This window comes from Pollicipes pollicipes, unplaced genomic scaffold, assembly GCF_011947565.3.
Source record: "Pollicipes pollicipes isolate AB1234 unplaced genomic scaffold, Ppol_2.1 Scaffold_4002;HRSCAF=4701_pilon_pilon_pilon, whole genome shotgun sequence".
Lineage (NCBI taxonomy): Eukaryota > Metazoa > Arthropoda > Thecostraca > Pollicipedomorpha > Pollicipedidae > Pollicipes > Pollicipes pollicipes.
In genome coordinates, this window is record NW_023596420.1 from 6,429,317 (window position 1) to 6,455,516 (window position 26,200).

Sequence of the window (26,200 nt, forward strand, 5' to 3'; positions counted from 1 at the left end):
CCATAACGCCCCCCCCCCCCAAAAAAAAACAACGGCCCATAACGCTCGCACAAGGCAAGGGTCCCGTAACGCTCCTACATAGCAACGGCCCGTAGCGCTTGCACGAGACAAGGGCCCGTAACGCTCGCACGAGACAAGGGCCCGTAACGCTCGCACGGAACAAGGGCCAGTAACGCTTGCACGAAACAACGGCCCGTAACGCTTCTACATAGCAACGGCCCGTAACGCTCGCACGAGACAAGGGCCCGTAACGCTTGCCCGGAACAAGGGCCCGTAACGTTTGCACGAAACAACGGCCCGCAGCGCTCCTACATAGCAACAGCCTGTAACGCTCGCACGAGACAAGGGCCCGTGACGCTCGCACGAGACAAGGGCCCGTGACGCTCGCACGAGACAAGGGCCCGTGACGCTCGCACGAGACAAGGGCCCGTGACGCTCGCACGAGACAAGGGCCCGTGACGCTCGCACAAGACAAGGGCCCGTGACGCTCGCACGAGACAAGGGCCCGTGACGCTCGCACGGGACAAGGGCCCGTGACGCTCGCACGGGACAAGGGCCCGTGAAGCTCTGGCGTAGCCAATAACGTCAAATCTTAACGCGCCCTAACCTTAAATACCGCACGTAACCACGCGATGGAAAGCTCAAAAGACACCAAGCTCCGTTGTCCTCAGGCGGTGTCCAGCGGGTTCGGTGCGCTCCCCTGCACCGCCGGCTGGAACTGCTCCGCCCTCCGAGCGCTGCTCGCCCCGCGCAGCACAGCTTCCGAGCGCTCCGACCAACGGGCGCGGATGCGTCAACTTGCCACACGACCCTCACGCGGTCAAGCGCCTCTGCGTAACATGCAATGTCGACGTCCCTTCACGAAATGGTCGGATGTGCGTGTCCCGCGTCGGGGTCCCAGGTTAGGTCAGGTTACGTCAGGTCTGGTGCTCGTCGCCCGTTCGGTCACCCACTCCTCTCGTCCGTCTGGGCATTGCTGCGTCTGTTTCCTCGCACTTTGCCCACGCCAGTGCTGTCGCACATGTCCCTCGTCTGTTTGATCACATGTTGCTCTGGTGCCAACAAATTGTCCGTCGTTTTTCACGTCGCTTGCGTCTCACTGCTCCAGTGTCTCGTAAGGCACTTCACTTGTCAGCTATGCTAGACACTGTCCCTTCTGTTTCTCGGCGCTATGCTGTCTGCCTTCGCCCCAGTCCCGTTTGTCCCGTCCTCTGGTGCTGTTCCACTTGTCCCCGGTGCTGTCCCGTCTGTCCCGGTCTGCCCCGTCTGTCCCGGTGCTGCCCCATCGATCCGCGGTGCTGTCCCGTATGTCCCTGGTGCCGTCCGTGTGCAGTGCCGTCCCGTCTGTTTCCGATGCTGTCCCGTTTTTCTTCGGTGCTATCCCGTCTGTCCCGGTCTGTCCCGTATGTCCCATCTGTCCCGGTCCTGTCCCGTCGATCCGCGGTGCTGTCCCGTCTGTCCGCGGTGCTGTCCCGTCTGTCCGCGGCGCTGTCCCGTCTGTCCGCGGCGCTGTCCCGTCTGTCCGCGGTGCTGTCCCGTCTGTCCGCGACGCTGTCCCGTCTGTCCACGGTGCTGTCCCGTCTGTCCGCGGTGCTATCCCGTCTGCCGTCGTCGACGGCCTCACGTCCGTGCGGCGTCGGCGCGGCAGCGGCGGCCGATGGCTCGACAGACGCGCTGGCGTCGCAGCCGGTCGAGCGGTTGCTCGGCCAGCTGCAGCTGCCGCAGCTGGCCGACCAGGTCGCGGAGCCGCGGCACCGTCCTCCAGACGCCGTCCGACTGGGGGAACCTGCGGCGCGATGGGCTGGACGTCAGGCGGGCACGGATGGAGCGAACAGCGGTCCGATGCGCCGAAAAGCGGAGGGTCGGGCAGTGCGGACGGTCGGGGACAGAACAGAGTGGGGAGTTCGGCATTGAACGCAACTGACAGCGGATGCAAGACAAACATGCAGCCAGGTGCTGTACGGGGCGTACAACAAAGCTGTAGACTGTAAGAAAAGTGAGGCTGCCAGACACTGGATAGGGCGATAGGACAGTGATGGGGAGAACCGGACGGCCGTGCACGGGATAGAACGGACAGCCGAAACGGGATTAGGTAGGCAGCCGTACACTGGACAGAACGAATAGCCTGGATACGGGACAGAACAGACAGCCGGACACGGAACAGACGGCGGCGGACTGCTGGACAGAACGGCTAGCCGTGCGCAGAGTACAGCGCACAGTCAGGCACAGCATAGCGCGGGAAGCTGGGCATGGAACACGGGGCGGACAGCGGGACACGAGACAGAACGGACGACCTGATAGCGGGACGCGAAACAGCACGGACGACCTGACAGCGGGATACGGGACAGGACTGACGACCTGACAGCGGGATACGGGACAGGACTGACGACCTGACAGCGAGATACGGCACGGAACAGACAGCGGAACGCGCCACCGAGGGACAGTCAACATTGGGATACGGGACAGACCAAACAAGCAGACATGGGATCGACACGGCAGACAGCCAGACACCGGGACGGACCGGGCGACCGGACAGGTGCACCGAGCGCCCCGGTAAGCCAGACAGCAGGACCGGAACCGTTTGATTTGGACACCGGGACGTGGAACGGTCGCGCACATGCCGTCGCCAACTGGCATTCCGCACGCGGTCGGACCGGGCGTTCGTGTGCAGGAAGTCTGGTCACTGGCGGACGCCAGAACGAACATCTGGGTAGGAAACACGGGCGACCGACAGAGCAGCCATCCCAACACGGACGGGATGGGAAGCCAAACACTGCTGGGAGTGTGACGGGCACTGGACCCACTCAACGGTAACACGGTCACTGGTAGCCGTCGCGGTAAGGAAGGCCACTGGAACACATCATGTCAGCGTGGAGGCCGGTGCGCACACCGGACAAGTCAGTGCTACTGCGATGAACAGGCCGCCGGCGCAACCCGCATCAGCCTCCCCCCCCCCCCCCCCCCCGCCCATACATACACACTGTCGGATCAAGTCTGAGGTAGTCCGAGCACAGTGTGGAAAGTGGAGCCGGTGCCGGACTCGACCTCAAGCCGCAGACGGATTGGGGTCCGGGGCCGGAGCCGGACCGGACCGGACCGGACCGGACCGGACGCGTGCCAGCACTAGTTTCCGGTCGGCGGGAGGCGAAAGCTGACACTCCGGTCGGCCGCGGCAGAGCCTCCGGAAGCCCGCTGGCACGGCCAATCGGCGATGTGCTCGGCTGGGTCCGGCTGGATGACTGGGCCAGGGGATCATACAAATCTGGGGATCGACGGGTCAGGGCCAAGGGTGTAAAACAGTCACGAAAAAATGCGATGCCAAAACTCTCCGAGTCCAATGCATCCATACAGTATCACACAGCATGGGGTTCGTGTTCAACTAACTCGGCAGGGGGACGAGAAACACTCCTGCTGTTTCTCCTTCCGTGTTTGCCCATTATTCCCATCCCGATGAAACAAATAACTCTTAATCAGAACAGTCGCGGTGTGAAGTTTGGCATAATGCATAATGGCAGATAGTTTAAACGGATTGGTTCTACGGAACAGTTTTGCATCTTCACGAGTTCTTGAACGGAACGGCAAGTACGATCCCTATCAGCTTTTCCAGCTCGACGCTCTCTTCGACCTCGGGAATGCGAAACGATGAAAACATTGTCACTTAACATGATGAAGGAGGGTCCGGCTCGCTGCGTTGTGACGCTTGCACGCGGTAGTAGCACCACCTAACACCTACCATAGGGTCGATGCTGAACGCTTGCACGCGGTAGTGGCACCACCTAACACCTACCATAGGGTCGATGCTGAACGCTTGCACGCGGTAGTGGTACCGCCTAACACCTACCATAGGGTCGATACTGAACGCTTGCACGCGGTAGTGGCACCACCTAACACCTACCATAGGGTCGATACTGCGCGGTGTATAAAGACGTAGCATGCATGCTATGGCCACAACTTTGCAAGAATACTACGGCTCAAAGGGCGAAATGTACTAAACGGTAAGGTAGCAAATGGTATCAAACACCGGGACTTTTCGCGCAACAACTAATGACCTTGTTGAATATGGCCTAGATAGTTGGATGGCCTCAGTTCCTTTAGTGTTGCCGCAGAAACTGCGAACAGGTGACGCGCTTCGCGACGTCAGTTTTCAACAGACGGGCCCGAGTCCACGAATGTGATTCCAAGTCGGAATCCGACTCAGTGCGTTTGAATCCTGAGTCAGAGCATCGAATCTGTCCTTGGCGCGCGACATCATTATGAGGGCTCGAGTGTGGCCCGTTCTCACGGCGCCTGGGTCCAAGATTCAGCGAACTGAGTCCGAGAGAATGGGCACGAGTCCTTAAGTATGGAGTTAACATCCACCATCCCTTTTTACACGATAGTGAGGGTTTGTGTAGGGCTGCCATGATAGAAATCGTCGCTGATACAATGGTAAAGGCAGTTAGTCAATCTAACCAAATCTGACTCATGCCCAGCCCAGTCTAATCCAGTCAAGTCAATTTTCCTTACGACTTGCGAAGCAAGCGTTAGCATGCAGGCTGATATGGGCTTATTGCGTGTACTGTCACTAAAGAGGTTTTTATAGGTCATATGTTTGGTCAAAGCGTGCCCAAACGAACCAATAGTCGAGCTTGAATGGAGTCGAGGGTACTTGATTAGAAGCTGCGATCATGTGTGACTTGTGGCAAGTGCTACGCTACTAACCCAGAAATATGATGGCAAGCAATCAGGAGCCCACTTCTACTCAGGCTGCTGTTGGTCTGAGCTTGTCTTTCACCTTGGTGGGAGGTGGAGTCCGAACCTGAGTAAAACCTGATTGGTGTTGGCTCACGCCTGAGTCAGAGACAGGAACCAGCTGGTGTTTATAGGTCTGGTGTTTATAGGTCTGCTGGTGTTTATAGGTCTGGGCTTGAGATCACAGCTCTTTTAGTTCGTTGATTCCCATCTCGACTCACCTGTGGAAGGAGGTGACCGACTTCTGAACCCTTTCCTCATTTTTGTAAGGATTTATACTTAATTTCCCCAGCTATTCGATTTTGGGAGGCAGTGATTTGTTGACTTGTGCAGGCCCACACGACATCTTTCAAACCAAGATTCCACTATCGTACATAAACTGAAACTGCCCAACACTTTGGATCAAATGTGATTAAAGTTTAAATGCATCAACATACACTGTACCGGCGTAAGTGTGACGGGTTTCCTATTGCGGTGTCCGTGCCCCGCGCTGCTGATGACCCACCGCTGGATGTGTGTGCGCCGCCGGCTGCCGCTGTCGCCACTCATACTGAGGAGCCCATTGGTCGGCATGCGAGCCGCATGATGTAAGCGCACGACTTGGCACACTGTGACTCCAGTACACTCGACATCAACACACACGAGTGAGCCACAGAGCTAGGATCATCATGAGCGGGTGACCGGAGCATTGGCGAGATGGTAGGTTCAGTCAGGCACCATGGACGGCTGTCTCCCCGCACATGACTGTGCGTCCCTTACCACAGTGTCCCACTTCCACCTTTAAGCTGATGATGACATTGAAACGGGACGAAAGCGGAACCAGATGCATTGATAATGCGCCCAACTTAATAGGGATCCCACGCAACCGGCGAATTACATTGGCAAGGGGGGCCCACTGGGCAACAAATCTGGGAGCCCCCCCCCCCCCTGCTCGACTTTAATTAATCCACAAAGACTTCATGCATTCGGCGTCCGACCATACTCACTCCAAGCAGACGCATCTGCTGGTGCTCACGTCACCCCACTCATTCTTGGCTCGCACACGGGTGGACCTCCCCTCGTCTTATTCAGCGTCTTAGCATTAACACTGGCATGTCTGTGCGTGTCTTCGGTAACCCAAATTAAACTTATTCAACGCATTTTAAACTTCAAGTAAAGCTACGTGCATGCCTCATTTAAAACATGTCAGGTTGATTTATCAGCCTGAGTCGGCATCGGGTGTCCGAAGCTGGACGAAGACTGGTTCCCTCGCCCGACCTCCCGGGTGACGGGTCCCTATTCGGACGGCGCTCCCCGCGTCTCGTCCATGGTGAGGCAGCCCACCATTTCTTCGGCCACGCCCACCGCTCGAAGCTTTCCGCTGCCGCGCATGCACCCCAGGCAGCGCCTTGTCCAGCACGGAGGCGTCGCCTCTGGCACTCTGCGACCCCGCTTCCCGCCTATCGCAGTGAGCTTTGCAAGGCATCGTCCGCGGCGCATTCTTCAGAGGTCTGGAGGTAGGCAATGCGCCCGATCGGACGGTGGAGCTCCTCCCCCCCCCCCCCCCCCCCCCCCCGACAGACAGCGAGCGCCCGGCGTGACCTGCGTTCACGCCTTACGGTCTCCACGGTCGGCGCGCTCTGGAGACTCGGCCTGACCGGCCTGTCCGGCGACCCGGTCCCTTGACGCCCTTCCTACGAGCGTCGATGGTAGGGTCTCCATCCGTCACGAACATCTCACTATCAAGAGCTCAAAAGGCCTCGAGTACACCAGGTTGGAATAGAACAGACTGTGTCCTGTTCTCTCCCAAAGCATTGTACAACGGATAGACCCAGCTACCGCCGTGCATAATCCTTCATCCCGGGCAGTCCTCACTGTTCCTCAGTCATACCATGACCCACGCCCCTCCATGCCGTCACGCCTGAGGTCAAGTGAAAGACAATGAAACAAGTCGACCGTTTCTTAGTCCCAAAGACGAGTGAAACTGCACCTTTGAGTCGCGCTACCCACAAGCATTTATCTGCGTAAAAGCCGGACTACGGCCGTCTGACTCCTCAATCCTGTCGTGGTCAAGCCGCGCTGGTCGGGCGCGCTCTGCGCCTATCATCCTTCGGTTACGGTCCCTATATGGCTCGATCCTCGGGAAGGACGGCGTGTTGCGGATCGGACGGAAGTCCGACAGCCCGGCGGAAGTTGACCCCGCCGATTCCAAGGCAAGTGCTCCGCTTAAACAAGGAAATCAAAAACCAAACAAAAAAAGAAAGCAAATACAGGCGCACGGATGTCACGCAAAATCAGCTAATAAATCGCGCCGGACGAGCGATAAAGTACAGGGTAAGACAGCGCGCGTGATGGGATCCGTCTGCGTGCGCTGCACGGGGTTCGGCAAAGGTCCGGCCGGCCCAAGCAATCGAAGAAAAATTAAGAGAACGAGAAAAGTCAAATCGTCCATCTTACCAACAGACTAAAGCCATAGCAAAAAGAAACCTTCATGGATATGGCGCCGTGGCCCGTACGCCGCGCCTGACTACGACGCGGGATAGGCGAGGGCGACGACGAGCCGCTGCGCCTCCACGTGGTCGCCTCCAACGGCAAAATCAAGATAGCCTCGGCGAGGGCTAACGGGCGAGCCGTCGCGCCGAAGCACGTGTCAGGGGCCTCGGATCCCATGTCATCCAACGCCGGGCGCGAGTGCTCTTTCGCCGCCAGACCAACGCACTTCCAGTCTCGCCTTCTACGCTAAACCATTAAAACGCAGACCGTCAAATTCATTATAAAAAAATCCCTCACACATATTGACACACTAGTCATCGCTGCACGCGGGCCCAGCGCCGAAACGTGTGATGCTTAAACTCCCCCCCCCCCCCCCACACCTTAATTATGGGAGTGCGCACGAAACACAGTGTCAGGCGGGGAGGGTCGCATGGTCAGTGACTCCCCCCCCCCTTTCCCCAACTACATGGGAGGGAACAGGTATCCTTGGCCCGGCCCGCGCCCGCCCGGTGGGGAGGGGTCAGAGGGCATGTTTGGAGCGCCAGCCGTTCAATGGTCCGGTAAGGGTGGGGAGACAACAGCCTGTAGACTCAGACGTGCGTGTTGTGGCCGATGTTCTGTTGTCTGCGGGCCAGACGTCGTCGCCGGGTGATGGGCGGCGGGGACGTCTTGTCCTCGAGGAACGGCTGTCGGCTCGACGCGTCCTCCCCAGTCTGCCCCCGGGATCCCCGGTCTGCTCCGGTCTCTCCCTACTGCTAGCCCCTCACTTGGAACTGCATGGTTGACTACTTCTGGTGGTGTTTTGCTGGTAGGTGTCTTTCAACTGGGTCATCCCGCTCTCGTTTCCTCACAGTCCAATAGTTTTCTCGCGAAGTCCCCTCCATCCTCTGTGTTGTCGGGCTACTTCCAGGGCTCAGCCCCCAACGTGCCCCTGAGCCAGATCTCGGGCGTGGTGTCGGCGGCGACGTTGCAAGGCTCCCAGAAGCTCTCGCCTCGGTCAGGCCCTGCTCATTCCCCCTCTGGCCCAGGCCCCACGTGGTGTGGCGCTTCTGATGTTAGCTGGAGCGAGGGCGGCGCGCGTCCCACGCTGGCGCGGCGGGTTCTTTGGGGCGGGGCGCGCAAACATTTTCACACCATATAGATAAGACGGTTGTAATAGCCTTATTCCTTCCGGAAAAAACAACAAAGGGGATATAGATGCATTGATATTTCGGTAACGTGCCTTTACTGAAACGAATAGCAGAAGAAAATTCCAATAGTAAACAGTAGTAGTAGATAAGAATTTACTGCAGCCATTCGTCTCGATGAAGGTTGCCGAAATATCGACGCATCTACATCTCTGTACATGGTTTGTTCTGCGAGGAAGATGGCCATTTCTGCTGTCCTATTGATATGCATAATGTTCCTCGCATATGCACTTAACAACTTACGTGATCTTCACAATATGCCAAACAGACATCCCTGCGCACATGTTGTTTCGCCGGTAATCTGGCTTTCGCGTCCATTAGCATCGACGAGATGGGCCATTTCGGAAGATGGGGCCCACCGTCATGGACGTTCCGGGGGGGGGGGGGGACGACGGCTTTCCCCACCCGATCAGGCGACGCGTACCGTTTCCCCACTCAGAAGTGGTCAACAACTGGCGCAGCTCTGTTGATGCGGGCAGATCGGCTGGAGCGTCGGGCTAATCCGCGCTCATCTCCCGACCTAATGGTTATGTTTGGTGCGGCGGGGGAGTTCCGGAACATGGCTGGCTTACTTGCTGTCCCATGCCCCGCTGGGAAGCCCCACCGACCATGGACGAGCGGCACGCAAAATGAAAAGCATGAAAATGTATGTCTGCACAAGTTGTTGCAATTTGCGGGTGTGCTCGCTTTACTAGTGCCGCTCGCTACGGTTCTACCCTCGTCCTACGGGCCTTGGAGGACCCCTCTAAATGTTGTCGAGAATAAGTTCTTGATGACCATGAGAATGGTGTCGAAATTTAGATTAGAGCATCTCCTGTCACCACTGGCTCCTGGCCTTCGGCTTCTTTCTTGAGGTCGCGTTGGTGATATTTTGCCCAAAAATGACGAATAGCGTTCACTTCTCGCAAAAAGTGAACTTCAGAGAGCTTTCCAGACCTTCTCTTCTAATCGAAATCGCTCTGAATTACTTTGCTATCATTCTGTTTTTTTCAAGGTCAGATCATCTAAGGTCAAGCTACGTTAAACTTTGAGGTTTGTGACCATACCTTACCGTGTGAAGGTCATACGATTCAGACCTTAATGACACATGAACTATGGCCTTTCTAACCGTGCTCTTTCCCACTGATGTGCCTTGTTACGTACCCAATGCAGCCAGTTAGGACAATACAGCAATCGCCTTCATCCAGTTTACCCGGCATGACCTAGCAGAGGTCACGCTGTGAGGGGTCTTGCTTGTTAACTTCCTGCTCCGTTCGCTGCCTCGGTCCGTCGTTGTGCGGACCTACCCTGACCTCGCTGGGATGGCGGGCCGGCGGGTCAGTGGGGACGCTCACCAGCCCCGGCCGGCCGTGGGCACCCTCTGACCCTGGTGGGGAGGGGGCCGCTCGGCCACCGGGGCGGCGTGCCTCTGTACCCTGACTGGGTCGCGAACCTTCTCCAGCTGCCTGGAGCCAATTGGGGAATGCCGGCCGGTCAGCGGCGCCGCTCACTCGTGCATGGATCGGCAGAAATGCAAAGTCTCAAAGATGCACGCTTTAAGTGACGCTGGAGAGCGGAGTGTTTCAGGGTGACAACATGTGGCGATGTCCACTAGTGTCCGTGTTGTAGAGTTTTCCAGCCGTCATTTAACACTCTTTTCTGCATTGTCGTATCGTGTTTAGCTCTTGAAATAACACCAAGGGTTTTTCAGGTGTTTATTTAACCACCTGATTTTCAGGTGTCAATGTAACATGATCTGATTTAATCTGTCTGAGGCTCATATCGACGATTGTTAATTTAGACTTAATGGTGCATAGTATGGCTTAATATATATATATATATATATATATATATATATATATATATATATATATATGTGTGTGTGTGTGTGTGTGTGTGTGTGTGTGTGTGTGTGTGTGTGTGTGTGTGTGTGTGTGTGTGTGTATGTGTGTGTGTGTGTGTGTGTGTGTGTGTGTGTGTGTGTGTGTGTGTGTGTGTGTGTGTGTGTGTGTGTGTATCACATTTATTGGCTCTGCGCACCTATCTGATGTAGTTTGACGAACGAGAGCTTTCCAAAGTTTTTTCACATGACTCCAGTTTGCTTCGTTTTCGATATCTTAGTGGGGTAGAGGGGTTCTGACGCCTCATCCGAAGGGCAAGGGTGAAAAATTTCGTGAGTCGTGGGTTAAAGTATGCTTATGATGCAAGGGTGCAGAATTGGGTCCAAAATCAGAATCGAGATGCCGTTATCTGATGATTCTGTTAGGTTAATCCCAGCCTTTATTCAGTGTTTTATGGCCGGCAAATGCAGCTTTAGTGTGAATGAACCCAGAAACGAAAAATGTTTGATGATTATGCCGCATTGCATTTAATTTGGCTTTGCTTTTTGCGTTATATTGCATTAAGAGATATCTTGCAACGGTTTCTGAAAGATTTGACTCCAGGTGGCAATTCAGACGGTTCCGAATGTTGTCGGTGACAGAAAAGGCATCGTTTCCAGCCCTGCCCAGCCCTGCCCTACCCTGCCCAGTCCTGCCCTGCCCAATCCTGCCGCCACTAACCACTAGCCCGAGCAACAACCCGGCTCCGTCACCGTCCAGTTCAGCAGTCGCTTTACGGCGGGCAGTGGAGCGAGGGGTGGAGCGTTACAGCCGTCTGTGGGCGGGAAAGCGCGCTAACCCAGCCCGCTGTCCCTTGCATTTCACGCGTGAGCAGCGCCTTTTGTCGTACGACGACCCGGGGCTCCAGCCGCAGAGTGGAAGGGAATGGGTGGGAGCGCCGCTCAACGCGTGGGCTTACGTCACCGCTGTGCCCGCGTGCTGGCCGGGACTGTCAACGCCGTGAAATTCCGCTGAACGCGCCGGTTTCCCCGCGCTTTCGTGGCGAATATAGCCGACTGTGGCGCGCGTGGGCCGGGAGACCCTGAACGTGAGCACCAGAATAGTCGGTGTTTACGGAAAAGCCGCGGCATGTCACAGAAGTCGCAGGGCGGAGACGAGAAGAGAAGACGCAGAGCTCCAGCACGCCTGGCGCGCAGCCAGGGGGAGCGCTGTACTGCGCTGGACGTCCTTGTCAGCGAACTAAGTGTCTCAGCTACAGCTGAGCTGCGCGGCCTGCTGGGCGGCACTTGGTATCTGTGACGTTGGGCGTGCTGCGCTTATGGCAACTGGCAACACGCCGCACCTGGAGCCCGCTGATAACCCAGGCTCACAATCGGCTCCTAAGTCCCCCCCCCCCCTCACACCCACACACGCGCGCTCGTTCTCTATTCATGACGAATAATTACTGTTTTAAAAGTCACATTTTGGTGGCGTGGGAAAGTCGTGCAGAGAGGCGGCACGTGCAGGCATGATCAGTAGCGAGTCCAGGCGTCCAGGCGCGGCCTGGCACTCCCTACTGGGCGCGTCCCGCCCGTGGAAAACGGAGCTATAAAGCTATATGATAATGTAGGTAATAGTAATGATGTATGAAGAATTGATCGACGAGGGCTATCGCTGCTGGAAATGGCGCAACAAAGAGGGGCTGATGAGGCTTTAGTCCCCCCCCCCCACCCAGTCAGGTTGGAGCGCGGTCTTTCATCACAACACTACTGAGCACAATTCCGGACTCTGGGGATCAGAAATAAACTGTTTTGGTTTCAGATTTTACGGACGCTACCATTCGCAGCAACATTTACAGCCAAATAGGCGTGAGTTACTAACAAGACAAGCGAATAGCTGAGTGAACGTGTACTGCATTCAGCTGTAACTTACAATCGTTTAGAGGGGGTGCTCCACATTTATAAGGGGATTTAAACTGGAATAGCCATTTTGAAGACCTTTTGGTGCTGTTCACAATCTTGCCCCTTTTAAGACCTAAGCATCTCTGGTTTTTGAGCTACACGCTCGCGAAAATGGGGAAAGGTATATCCGGGAAAGTATTTCAGCCCCCTTGGTATTCATGACGTCATAAGAACGTCATTCGAATCCTGCCACTTCATAAGTCATGCGGCAGTCAAGACCAAAACTTGTAATTGCTGGGGCGTCCATATCTGGTGTTTGTAAGCGCGGTTACCAGATACAACGGCCGTCAATTGGCTCTCAATCAACACTGTGCAAGATACGATGCTGTAATCAAATCATGATGCAATGAGGAGCGTATCTACTAAAAAGAGAATTGTGCTATTTAGAGCACTCTTTTCCGCTTATAAAGTATGCCAATAGTTAGAAGACATCTTGTGTCATATATGATGTTTGCCTCCATATCTTCAAATGTGAAACGGCATTTAATGCACCAGGGCGCGCCATCGTCGGTAGCTTATTGAAACGGTAGATGCTGTACCTATTAGCGTTTGTGGGGTCCGTTAATCTGTTCACGCGGCGTAGGTACTGTCAATGGGACTAGGATTCGCTCATAAATGTGGCCACCCCCTGTGGCAAATTTTGACCGTACCATGGCTCCTAGTAGCTGGTGAGTTAGCTACACGCTTCTCACCTGTTTTCAATCCACCGCTCCAGGTTACCAGCGTCCATCGCCTCGAGCGCCAGACAGGGCTCGCGGAAGTCACAGAGCGACCCCGAGTCTATCGAGCGCTTACGTCGACCCAGCAACGCTGAAACAGAGCAGCGCACACGGCGTCAATGTGGGGGTCTCGAGCAACGCCAGCCGAGGGAACAGGGCGTGCGCATAAGTCTGACTTAGCTGGACGCGAAATGAAAGTAGTCATGGAAGTAGCTGAGCAATTTGGCAGACAGTGGGTAGTTAAACACATCTGAAAAATGTTAATGCATGTTTTTGTTTCTCACGATGCCTCTGCTTTTGCAGTGTCATCAACTGATAATCTGGGAGTTTCAAGACGCCTATGACGTTATCTCAGGATTGTTGGACAGGCTCAACTTCACATCCTGGATACTGGTGTTAGTCATATAAAGATGCCTACTCATATTCAGTGCAGTGATATCTGACGGCAGTGAAACGTTAGATCGCAGCACGGCGTCCATCCTTCGGTTGCGCCGATTGGAAACGGCCATAGCAGGCACTTCTGTATCGTAAGGCAAGACAAATCACAGTAACCAGGTCTCTAGGTTCAGTGACCGGACATCACTCCCATCCCGAAGTCAAGCACTCAAGCGATGCATAAAAAGGGCGCAGTCAAATTTCGTTCCGATTCGAGTGCGGTTCACTGCCACCGTTAATGGGAGCCGGTTTTTGCTCTGGCTGGACCAGCTGAGTGATCTAGGCCACGACGCGTGAGGCGCGGGGCGCCTCTTTTGCAGGGCAGTTCTTGCTGGATGCGTGGCGGCATGTTCACTGGGAAGTGTGGGAGCTCCGTCCGATAGCAGCTCGTGGTGTCATTGTTGGAGACGGAGGACGGTTTTAAGCGGACGTCAGACCGGTCAGAGAGTGCAACGAGCGATAACATTCCAAAACGGACATGAGAAAGGAAGAGTATTGGCAAGGTTATGTGGTTTATGCCGTTCAGGATTGAACCTGCAGATGTACAAATCGGGAGACATGCGGTAGTAGAACCATAGTTTCTCTGGAAGTCGATTTCACTAGTAGAAGTTGAACGTGTAATCTGCATAGAGGCACGGTGTTTTAGTCATGTAGTTGGATAAAACACCGTGTCTCCATGCAGAGCAATGCACGTTTGAGAAGCATGTAAATGCTTCACCGTAATTGTGCAGCTGAATTGCAACGATCCATGCAGGACGATGCAAAGATGAATTCACCTCCGAACTTCTGTGGAAGACATAAATGCGAACATGCATCATGGCAACGTCTCCATACGGGCGCGTGCTCAAAACACTTATTATGTGCGTCCGCGCGCTTGTAAGGGGCGAAGTGCCCCAGGGCGACACCTCGGAATATCTCTTCTGACACCGCCTGCACTCATGCCTGCCAGGGAAGCCTGGCCGCCCAGCTGGCCTCGGGGCGCCGTTACAACCCGCCGGACTGCTCGTCACGCCCTGGCACCGACGGCCGGGTGGAACGGGCCCGAGCGTTGGACGCGGCTGGCCGGCCGGCGGGCGGGTCTGCGGCGCCTCGGTCCGTGCCGCTGCAGATCCGGGCCAACCCGCGAGGCCGCCGTCACTGGGTCGCTGCAAGCTCCGCCGGCCACCGCAGGTGCACCGGTCTGACAGGCACGGGAGGCGGACGGGGCAGCAGGAGGGACAGGATGCGGGTGGGGGTGCTGATTGGCGGGACAGGAGAGGAACGGGGCAGGAGGCGGACGGGGCAGGAGAAGGAGGGACAGGATGCGGGTGGGGCGCTGATTGGCGGGACAGGAGCCGGACGGAGAAGGAGGCGGACGAGGCAGGAGGCGGACGGGGCAGGAGAAGGTTGGGACAGGATGCGGTTGGGGCGCTGCTGGCGGGACAGGAGACGGACGGGGTGGGAGAAGCGTGGAGCACAGAATGCGGGTAGAGCAAAAGTCTGGCGAGACACGGGAGCGAGACGTGGACGGGGCGGGAGGCAGACGGAGCGGGACATATTCTCCGAATAAATTGTCATTTGCTTTCAGGCAATGCCATACTATTGTTTGCTAGTTACCTGACTGACACACTACTCTGAAGATCAATACTTAGGCATCCAACAACAAACTCCGCTGGCTTCCTTTCACAGCGAACTACCAAATCCTCCACGGGTGCACCATCACGACGTCCTGAGCCCTGCAAGTTGGAAGATGCGGCATGCACAGTGTTGACGCGCCTGGGTGTGCAAATAGTGCGCATCGAGTGGAGTGTCGGAACGATTTCAGCATTTGCGCACCTCCGCCACGTAGAGTGTCTATAACAGGCGTTCGGGTCAACGGCAGAAGCTCGCTGCGACGCTTGGTGAAGTCCAAATGCGTGGATTGTGCCAATTCAATTCATGCCAGTGGTAGTCGTATTCATCAAACAGCCACTTCGCACCTTCTGTTACAACCCTGACATGGCCCACTCAGACGACCGGCGAACTGCACGGTTTTGTCATTCCAAATGCAAGTTTTACCTTGCCACATTAGCGTAGTTTTAGTATCGTGTTTACCGAAGCCCGCTTAAATGCACACACCTGTAGTGTTCACCGATGACCACAACAGAATACTAAAACTGTCGTCCCGTCCCGTAAATGCCATCGTTGAGCGCTGGGATTTGCTGTCTGTCTTTTCCCTTTTGTCCGACGGCGTGCGGGTTTATGATCGCAAGCTCGCTGCATAAGCAAACGTGAATGTGGGTCATTCAAACAGACAGACGCCTGCCGAATACCAGGATGTCAATCACACACACATGCATGGCGTGAAGGGATGTACGCAGGATTTCACAGGGGGCACAACGCGATGAAAAAACGGCACATGCCGAGTTAAGCGCACCACAGGTGTGAGCAAGTGTCTTGTGGGTAGTGTGGCGATGCCGCATGTCCTCGTTCTTTCTCTTTGTATGCGTCTACTTGGATTTTCGAACTGCCGACTTTGAATCGTGTACATATAAATTCACGTCATATATTTGGTGAGGCGGTCACGTGCCCCCAGCGATTTCTATGTGCGTACGTCCTTGCTGACGCAGAGCTCGTGTGGCGGCCGCGTCTTCCTCAGCTATGTCAGGAGTGCACACAGCGCAGGGAAGAGAAATCGATGCAGCGGACACATGCACGTCCTAGATAGCGTCGACCAGAGAGCATCTGGACGGGTCAGTTCTTGCACCATCACGGCGCCCCGAATAGAGCATCCGGCCTTCCGGTTTGTGTACCCGCCTGTCGCGGTCATGAAGCGTGCTGGCCCGCACCAGAGTCCATTCGATCGAACGTGTGGAACGCGTGGCTTTAAGCATCCGCATCGTGCAAGAGGACGGCCCGAGTTTGACCTTGCTCTGAGAAACCGCACAGACCGCGTGGCCCGACGACACCCCCAAGTATTGTGGTGTGAATACTGCTGGGAGGCTGGGTAATGAGCACCAGAGCCACTCCGAGCCATCCCTTTTGGCGTTCTTATTCACGTTGCCTCAAGTCTGCATTGCCTGTACGCAACCAGTTAAACAAGAATACGGTTATCAAACTCGTTAACGCCGCTGGATTCTCCCGCTTTGGGCGCGCTGTAATGTTCGCTCGCCGTTTCGTATTTCGGCCAAATTTGAGCCTCATTCTTATTCACTTAAGTAACGCTGCAAAGTCGGGTGATGCAAATTATTTCACATCAGGCGGAGGCCGGTAACGGCCACGTCCCCTTCACCACATCAAATCAGCTGGGGGGGGGGGGGGGACACAACATGGCTGGGGAGACGCGGTGGCCCTCCTGACCCGACTACTCCAAGCGTGGTCTCTGCCACACGGACGTCTCGGTCAGCCCGTCTGGGGTAGACCGGTTCAATTCAGCACAGTTCGGTTAAATCCGGAGCAGTCCAGTCCGATCTGGAGTATTCAGGTCCGATATGGAGCAGTCCGGTCCCATCTGGAGTCGTCTGGTCCGATCCTGAACAGTCCGATCAAATCCGGAGCAGTTCGGTCAAATCCGGAGCGGTCTGGTCCGATCCGCAGCAGTTCGGTCCGACCCTGAACAGTCCAGTCCGATCCGGACCAGCGCGGTCGTTGGCCCTCAGCTGGCGGCGGAGGAGGCTGCTGCAGCGCCAGTTACCACCACTCTTTCCTCCTGTTCCTCATAGCAGCTTCCTCAGACGCCAATGTTGGTCCTGGGGCGAGTCCCGTCTCACGCTCGGTAGGCGTGTGCAGGCATTGCCTCCGGCCCGGTCGGGACGCGGGAAAAATGTCCCCGGGCTTTGTGAGCTCCACGTGTCGCGACACCAGAGCGCATTCTCACGGCGGATCACGAGAGGGCTGCGGGCCCGGGCGTGCTGGGGCGCGCAGGTGACCGGCGGAGCAGAAAAGAAGCCGGTGACGGTCTGACGGTGCGGTGAGAGGCACAAGTGATGCGTTGTCGACATTCGGCACATAAGCGGGTTCTGGACGAACGGATTTAAGGAGAATGGAGTCTGGTGATTCTGAGGTGAAATTAGGTTGGACAAAAAGGATTTAAGAGGTGAGCTGCATGAAAATCAACGCGTTCCTTGCGGTAGTTGGATCGTTGTTAGTTGGTCTGTGTGCGCATTTTTGAAGAGTCGCCTACAGCCAGAATGGATTACGCAGACCGGAGCGCGATTTGGGATATATACCTGGCCAACGGTACTTGCCCAGGGTGTATGCGAGGCAACCCAGCAGAACGCTTTAAGCGTGCGAGTGATACCTATAACTGCAAAAGACATAGATACTCTCACCGCGCCGGACGGGGAGGCTAACCGCGGCTCCCGTGTTCTTGCGGGACCAATGGCACCCTGGCACGAATGAGTGCAATGCTGTGAAACGCAGGGCTAGATTTCTCCAGCCGCGTGACCAGTGGAAGTCCGCCCCAGCGTTGTCTACGCGTGGAGCCCATGCAAGACTGCACCCGTGTGCACTGTGTCGTCACGGTTTCCGACTGCCGGACCCGCGGCCGTGCCGGAGCTCCTCTCGCCGGCTTTCTCTGCAGGCGAGGCTGGCGCTGGCTCGGCCGGTGGCCGTGCAGCAAACAGGAGGAGGCGAAACGCGGACAGAACGGGATAGTGACGTCACCTGCCAAACTCAAGTGGAACAGGGTGGTGACGTCACTGTCAAACTCAAGCAGAACAGGATGATGATGCCACTGCCAAACTTGGGCACAGCCGGACGCTGGCGTCACTGCCAAACATGGGCAGAGCCGGACGCTGACGTCACTGCCAAGCTTAAGCAGAACAGGATGGTGACGTCACTGTCAAACTCAAGCAGAACAGGATGATGACGCCACTGCCAAACTTGGGCACAGCCGGACGCTGGCGTCACTGCCAAACATGGGCAGAGCCGGACGCTGACGTCACTGCCAAACTCAAGCAGAACAGGATGGTGACGTCACTGTCAAACTCAAGCGGAACAGAGCGATGATGCCACTGTCAAACTTGGGCAGAGCCGGACGCTGACGTCACTGCCAAACTTGGGCAGAGCCGGACGCTGACGTCCACTGCCAAACGCGCCGTCGAAGACGTGTGCGGTCGAATACACTCCTGCAAGGACGGGCTGGTGCTTTATTCTTGGTTTAAAGAGATTGTCATTTTGTGAATTGACCAGTTCTGTAAGCAGGCATATCAAGGTGGTAGAACCCCACTGTCAGTGGCACCTTTCTGGACAAAGTTTCACCCGCACGAAATGACGTTCCCAAATGCGCGGTGAGATGTCACCGCACTCTCTACAGCATCAGATGACACAATGCTGTGCATCGCTTTAAGTAAAATATCAACACAAGTAGCTCATTTATGGCATTTAACGCGCAAAACAAAGAAATTAACTGTCGTAGTATCAAAATATGTAGGTAATACATTAGACCATTGAGTACGTAGAGCACGCAATTTTCCCTAAAATGGATGGTGGCAATCAAGTGGTTGGTACTGCAGTACTGAACTTGGTTATGTATCTATCTATTGGCAAGAGGGAGTATTGAAGGAGGTCTAGGTACCGATGTTAATCATTGCCAAAATGGTTGTCAAAATCGCTGACAACACCGCAGTCTAAAGGTTTGACAACGCACTGGCCAGGTATCATTGATCACTCTCAGGATTCGATGTCAGTGGTGTGTTGCCTCCACTTATTAACCGTATGCTGTGTTGTACTCTCAAGTAGGAAGTAAGCGCAGTGTAAAGACGAACACGACGTCGCGCTGCGCGTCGCCCGTGCGGGCTGTGCAGCATGAACGCGTTCTTGTTGCCGCAGATGTGTGCATGGCCGCCTAGACAGCTCCACATCCACGGTACCAACCGCTTGATTGCCGCCATCCATTTTAGGGAAAATTGCGTGCTCTATATACTCGACGGCCTAATGTGTTACCTAGATGTTTTGATGAAAAAGGGACGGGTCCAACCACCACTAGGACGAGATCCAACGTGGAGGTATACATATATGTACATACACACATGCATGCAGAGACATGATTACTGACGTCATCACAGGGAGATAATACAAGACAACAGACTTAAACATAGCAACTTTTTAAGCATTTAGTATTTTTGACCAGTTTTTCTAAGCTGGTCAACGTTGTGATGCTGAGACAACAATGGGCGCGATGGAGGGACAGGACTCCCCAAAGGGATGCAAAGATTCATTCTAACACCGTGCATATGGAGATGTCTGGGCGGCCATGCACACATCTGCGGTAACAAGAACGCGTTCATGCTGCACAGCCTGCACGGACGGCGCGCAGCGCGACGTCGTGTTCGTCTTTACGCTGCGCTTACGTCCTACTTGAGAGTACAACACAGCACACGGTTTATAAGTGGAGGCGACACACCACTGACATCGAATCCTGAGAGTGATCAGTGATACCTGGTCAGTGCGTTGTCAAACCTTAAGCCTGTGGTGTCGTCAGCGATTTGAATCCCTTTCTAACGTCGTTGACTGTTCCTTGGGTTTTAAAGGCCGCTGTGATCGTTGTGCAGTTAGTTGGCTGGCAAGTCATGCTCAAGTTGTTTGCTGCAGTATAAATATCATCTAAATCTAAATCTCTCCCATCTCTCACGAGCTGGTCGGCAAGTTCCGACACATCCGTGAGACTTGTCATTCCCCGCCTGTCTGCATTTCACCACTGTTTGTACCGGTTTGTCAGACGATGACTCATTCCCCCAGGATATTCCAGGCATTCTTCTCAGCACTTTAACCTGTGTGGCCATGGTGCGAGGTTCGTGCAGTACTAGTGGTGAAGACCTCCAGCCGAATGAATGACTTCCAGCTCATTCACACGGCTAAAGAGCATGCTCGCACGCCACAACGTGAGATAGGGTGGCTGCTCTTCAATAATTCGTCACAATGACACTCTTAGGGATAAGGCACAAGCGATCATTTGTCTGGCTGGGCATCATAAGATTGTATGAAGCGGCTCCTTCCTGTCCAGGCTCCGCCCACGTATTGAACGATGCTCATCGCTCCGGCTGAGAAACGCTGAAGCAAATTCAGCTGTGGGAATGTTGTCACCCCAGTAAGCTAAATACATGCTGAACGGTCAGCTCTAATTGTGACATCTGATCATGAGGTAAGTGACAATGTAAGAGTTTTATAGGTTTTTTCCGAAGCCCAACATAGCGCAACAACCCACGAGGCCAGTTTAGTGTCCGCTTTACTCGCACCAAGAAGCATTTCGTCTCTAATAACGTTCAAACACCGATGGCGGCGTTGGCATTGCATGTTGTTTGTTAATATCATCGCAGAAAAACTTCTGCGACAATACTGCCCTCGCTATACTAAAAATGCATTGATTGACACTGCGAATTTGACGTCCATTTCCAAATGAAATAAAGTGCCGGTGATTATCATTGTGGAACAGGTTTCCAGAGGTTTCATATTTCGGCGTCCTTCTTGCAGTTGGAGATTGGCCCAGATTCTATTGTCCACCCAGCCCCTTCGTTCAACCGCGCTTCCTTTTCTAATTTGCCTTATTTTCGCCGCAACGTCTCGGGTAATGCCTATTCTATTCCGTTGTCCTGTTCATTGTTCACGTCCTCTTTGCCAGGCTGTCGACTCTGTTCCTCTGGTTGGACCTGTTCTATCCTCATCTTCAGTTGTCGCCTCCTGCATTGTTATGACCCTCTCGTCCCGCAGTAGTCTTCTTCAGCGTTGTCTCCGTGAGATCTCCTCCTCTTGTCAACCCGAACTCTTGTCGCCGCCCCGTGTCAGCGACGCGTGTCAAGCCATCGCTGTTTCGGCTTCCACTCATGAGTGCTGCTTATTTACTAAGTGCCATTTCTTCATATTCTGTTCCTTCAGATCTCATTTGTTAGTCATATTAGCTGCTTCCTGTTGGCCCCTTATTCCCATTGGGACGAACAGTCCGGGCCACTGTCAGCAAATATGATGATAAGATCCCTCGGGTTACGTTTATGCGGCACAACACGAGTAAACATTTCTTGCCATGTGGTCTCTGCATCCTTACTGTTGCCACCCTCTGCTCATCCCTGTCGCATTACTTCCCCACATATGCACCCCATCCAATTCACAAACGTGCCGTTCAACCGTCTTCAGCTGTTACTACAGGAAGTGCGCTTGACTCGCGTTCCACGCGTGCGTAACCGACTTATACAGACGCGGCTTTATTATCTATGTCGGTATGTGCTTTGTTCGCCAGGGGCACGCAGGAATGAAGCGTGTCCTGTTTGCAGCACGTGCGCCATTCCTGCGTTCACACCTGCATTCCTGTGTGCGTGCCAACCCTGCGCTATGCCTGGACGTCGCGCACGTGTTGTAGTCCAGGGCCCAGCTTTTCAGAGCCAAGCTCCACCCATTGCGGGAGCAACGTTTGATTCTTAGGCAAGCGCGTCACACGCGTCTATCAAAAACGCCTGTATGTCCAATTTTGGGAAAGGAAAAGAATTAGCTGATTCCGCAGACATGTAGCGCGCAGTAATGACACATTCGGACATCATTTCATGGCCCCGATGCTGGCAAGTTTGTTGTCAAACACGTTGTCGATCACGCGATCGACACACGGTTGAGAACTACCCGGTTGCCCGACATACAGGGACATAAGCAGAGCGTCGCTCGTTGCTGGGCGTTGCTATGTAAACAGCTACGACTTCTTTGTAAACAAGCTCACTTTCTCCCTCTCTCAGACAAGTAAGAAATGGGCTTCGATCGTGACGTCACAGGTAAGTCAGGTAACTATGTCATGCGCTTCATTTGCAAATCGAGAATGGGCCTCTGGCCGCTAGCACTGGTTGCACGCATTCCACGACCGACCGCATTCGTTTTGAGGCCTGTGGTGCGCATGCGCGAACAGCAGAAGGCTGCCACATGCTGCTGCCGTACCACAAACGGGCGCTATAGCCGCAAGGCGCCGTAACGGACGTGCCAGCAGATGGTTTCAGGAAGCACTACTTCCTTTAGCAGGAAAGCAATGCTTTGTCTGAGCATGGATGGAGGGGGGATAACAATTATATGGTCAGAGGGACGAACTGGTGATCCGGGAGGGAACGGTTGGGGGGGGGGGGGCAAACCGATTGCCTGGGGCCAGCCGTTGAAACAATATAATGTTCTGCAGCCGCCATGGTGCAATGACCTGCCCAGTTTTCACGCTGCATACACCGTTAGTTCTCCTGTTTCCAAAGCAAAGCTAAATAAAACCAAACAAGGCGTGCCACGCCGCAATTCAAAGCCTGGGTGTCTGAAAAAAAATGCACTTGCTCGTACAAGACTGCAGCAGGACAACAAAAGTGGCGTGGTAGGTGTGCGGAGCGGTCTTAACAAGTCTGTAGCACACCACGATATCCCAGCAGACGCCCCGGCTATCTCCCTCGCGGAGGGGTCCACTTCGTGCCGTGTAAGCGCCCGCCGTCCGGCGGCGTACTCACAGAACAGCCGCGTGAGCCCGCCGAACACCTTGCGCGCTGTCGTCGTCTTGCGATCGAGCGCGCGGATCATGGGGAAGTAGAGGTTCGGCACGAGCCAGCGGTGCGTCAGGAACGCGCCGGCGCCCTCCAGCACCAGCACCAGCACCAGCAGCAGCAGCGGCGCGGCGGCGCGCATGGCGGCGTCTCGGCGCGGCGGCGGCCGCGGCCCGACTCAGCCGCGGCACCGTCGCGGCGCGTCACGGCGAGGGTAACGGAGCGTCGCGCCGTGACCGAGCGGGCGCCGCACGGCCGCCTCCGAGAGCGTGGCGCCGCGCCGACGCCTCTGCGCCCGTGGACGTCCGGACGTGGACGTGGACGCCGCCCGGGCGCGCCGCAGGCCGCGTGTCGGTCGCACTGTTAGGTCAACGGTTCGCCGGCGTCGGCTCCGCATCAGCGAGGAAACGAAAGTGTTCGAGGGTCGGTGGCGATGGAGGCGGCGGGGTGAAGAGGGCGGTGCTCGGACGTGCGGATGTTGTCGTCAGGTGCGGGTAGAGCGCACGGAACGTGTCCTCTGTCTATGTCAAGCTCACTGGCGCACTTTCACAAGTGCCGGTCGAGCCTGTGCCATGGCACGTCGTGTCATTTATGGCATGGATACTGATGAATGGCAACGCCTAGCATTTCAAATCATATAGTGGGGTGTTTGTGATGCATTGGTTTAATTTATAACCGCTGAATTCGGCTATAAATTGGCAAAAATGGTGAATCGTTAGCACGCACGCGGATGTGGGGGGTCACTTTGATGCCTCCCAAGGTTTTTCCAAAACAAGTTCCGAGTGGCGCGGCGTAGCCCGTCAAACTTTGTAGTGCTGCAGGCAGTTGCGTGGCCGATCTTTTGGCATGAAAAATTGGACATCCATTGCAAGTTCGTCGACTTATGACGGGTAAATGCTGGCCCATGGCTGTCAGCGAAAGCAATTCCTGGGGCATCATGCAATATAATGCGACAGCGTCGTATCAGAGGAAGTTATACAGCTTTGAAGTGGTCTTCTAGATAGCTAAGCTATTGATATTAGGATTACGACTACATATATTAACACGCGCCCGGGTGGCCGGCTAGATACCCTTCGCTCGGTTGGGGGGGGGGCAATTTAATTCCACTAAGATCTCGGGAACTAAAAGTGCTAGAGACACCACACTTACAGGGTGTGTTGAATTGTACGTGAACTCACTTAGGTCAAATTTTCAGGCTGCTAGGTCATGAACTTCAGGTCGAAAAAGGCCAAACAAGGTCAAGTTTTAGGTTGGTCTCTAAGTTCCCTCAGAACGTAGATAACCGTTTCTTAGCAAAAGATCACATTCTCATTTAAGGTCAGTGACCTTTTTGGCCTTTTGAAGGTCAAGGTGACCAAAATCATACAAGATTGCTTTGAGCTTTGCATTTGACTAAGCGACAAAGATTGCGCTAGGCGGTATGTTCCTAAAACAAAATGTTGACCTAGGTTATTTTAGCTCAATGACCTATTCTGGCCTCTAAGAAGTCCATGGAAGAAATGTAATGCGGTTCCTGCTATCAATAAGCTCGACACGAGCTCCAGAAACTATCGCATACAGCAAACCCTAGAGTAATAAAACAGGTTGGGTTTGACCTCGGTGTGACCTTCGTACCTGACCTAAGGTCAATTTAATTTGCTCATCCAACTGTTGTGTTGCCTAAGAAAGCATCTCAGATATGTATGGCTTCGTGTAACACTCCGTTGTTGGATCAGATTGAAGGATTCCCTAAATATTGCCTTCGATGAAACCGTGCCCTGACTTTGACCTGCCCATAGGTCAGCGACCTTACAAGGTACGTCTAAATTTTTATGTCAGGCGATCCACTATTCAATTGTCTACAGTTAGGCAAAATGTGGCGCGGCTTCGCAGCGCCGTTCGGAAATAATTTTGGAAAAACTTTTGGGGGTCAATTTGAGCCCTCTCACCCGAGCGCGTGTTAACCTTGGGTGTGGTACAATGGTCAGACCATGGTCAAAACAGAATCGCTGTACCAATGGAAAACGTGATATTCGGTGTGTTTAGACATGTTTGACACCTATATCAAATTAATTGGCTACAGCGAAGTCCAAAATGTTTAGCTGACTTCATGAAAGTAAACAATCGTCACTGGCCTGAAATGATCTCTACCAACATTTCGCTTTCAGGAGTGTGGCGCCTCCGGTAGTATTTGGCGTTGATTGTAAATTCAGCCATCATTGTAATCCCGCATGATTTAGGCGGTGTCATCTTATAAAGGTCGAAAAGGTCATTGATCTGATTAAATTCCACTAACACGTAGTTGATGCGTGATATCTAGACGTAAGCTGGTTGCGTGAGGGGTTTGAGGGCGCTTCGGACACCGATTTTGGAGTTTAAACTTGTTTGCCCTTATTTGGCCCAATTGTCAGGGTTTGACCTAAAAACCTCAAAATTTGACACAAGTGAGTTCATATGGAACCCCCCATGCGGGAGTGAAACAAGTTTCTGATTTACCGGGCATGATCGGTAATAAAAGCTGACATCTTTGCAAACCAAATGCTGACGAAATTGCGAAAATGCAAGCAAATTTAAATAGACCAGACCATATTACAACTCGCTATCTCGGCTTAACGAAACTTAAAGGCTTAGTATTGGTCTGTGCTCGTTAACACTCACAGCGTGAGCATATGTAGAACACATGTCGAAATGCTAACGTTCCGCTTTATGAACAAATTGAGCAATAAGATGCTGCTAAACATGGTAGCCTTAATCAGGATAGTTTTAACAGGTGCCAGAAATATGCTGCAAACTATATTATACCAGTGTTGACGTTACAGATCAGCGGCGACACAGTGTTGTTCCAACGCCACTCAGACCAGTGTTTTTCACAGATTTTCCATCCGAGATTTACTTCACATACTTAACAGTATAAAATACCAAATAATTAGGCTCATTACTAGTTGTAAGGATCGTGGCTGGCCGCAGTGATCAGTTTGCTACGCGGGGTTTAAAAACGTCGCGTCATTTGAGACATGTGGGCTTGATTACTCGCCACGCGGTAAAGCGTTGGGTTCAGTGCAGGTCTGTGGGATGCTGCCAGTTGTGGTTATGTCGTGAAAGGCTGACTGGCTAGAAGAACGCGACTAATCGTCATCTTTTTAACGCAGTGACGTTAAAAAGCCCTATCGATCTAGGATTGCTGTTTGTGAACATCTGAACTGTGGCCCCAGACGTTTGATTTTGATTTGATGTTTATTTTCGATTATGGGCATTACGCGGTACATGATATGATGAGTGGATTGGCGCATAAGCGGAACGCTTAAATCTGAGCGCCTTTCCTAACAATAACAAGATATGGTCATCGCCGCCAGGGAACCCACGACACACCGCCCACTCGCCCGATCCGTAAGCCGACACGGGCCAGGCGCCCGCCGCCGCTCCAGTCTACACATATAGCCGTCTCGGGCCGGCGGCGGACGCCCGGCCCGG

General features: G+C 54.2%; 1 long non-coding RNA gene across 1 annotated transcript; it reads right to left on the reverse strand.

Annotated features, from left to right (window-relative positions):
- Window positions 1–21: 21 nt before the first annotated feature.
- Window positions 22–22,769, reverse strand: LOC119093512 (uncharacterized). The gene is made up of 3 exons (XR_005093635.1): window positions 22,718–22,769; window positions 12,843–12,960; window positions 22–1,786 (listed from the first exon to the last, which is right to left on the reverse strand). It is a non-coding gene; the product is annotated as an uncharacterized LOC119093512 (long non-coding RNA).
- Between the last annotated feature and the right edge of the window lie 3,431 nt (window positions 22,770–26,200).